The following is a 488-nucleotide window of genomic DNA, read 5'->3' on the forward strand; positions in this document are numbered from 1 at the left end:
ACACCGATACTTTCAGCACACTGAAAACATGTGCAATAGGGGTAGCCTTGTCGGGAACTTTTTTCACAAGTGACATGTACTGTAAGATTGTTTTTCTTCTTCCTGGTCTATTAATAACATAGGGGCCAGAATGCCTCTTTTATCAGTTCCTGTGTGTGTGTGTGTGTGTGTGGCTGTTGTTGAGGGCAGCCTCGTTGCCAGACACAATAGCATCATAGTAAAGATAATACATTTTAAAAGAAATCTGCCAAACCCTTGACCAGCCTTGAACCGCTAGCATGCCTACGTGAATTTTTGGTTAGAGAAATGCAAGCTCAGGATTAAGGATAGCAGAGACGTTTGAGCTTGTAAATAGGATCAAAGGTGTTTGCAATTTGAAGTACCTACATAAACATCTACAGAGAGAAGATTAAACAAGTCTGTCAAAGGTAAAAAGAGATACTCACCCCCTTCCCAGAACCCGCCCCTCCCACCCCCCCATCCCCCAG

Source organism: Phocoena sinus, chromosome 18 (assembly GCF_008692025.1).
Source record: "Phocoena sinus isolate mPhoSin1 chromosome 18, mPhoSin1.pri, whole genome shotgun sequence".
NCBI lineage: Eukaryota > Metazoa > Chordata > Mammalia > Artiodactyla > Phocoenidae > Phocoena > Phocoena sinus.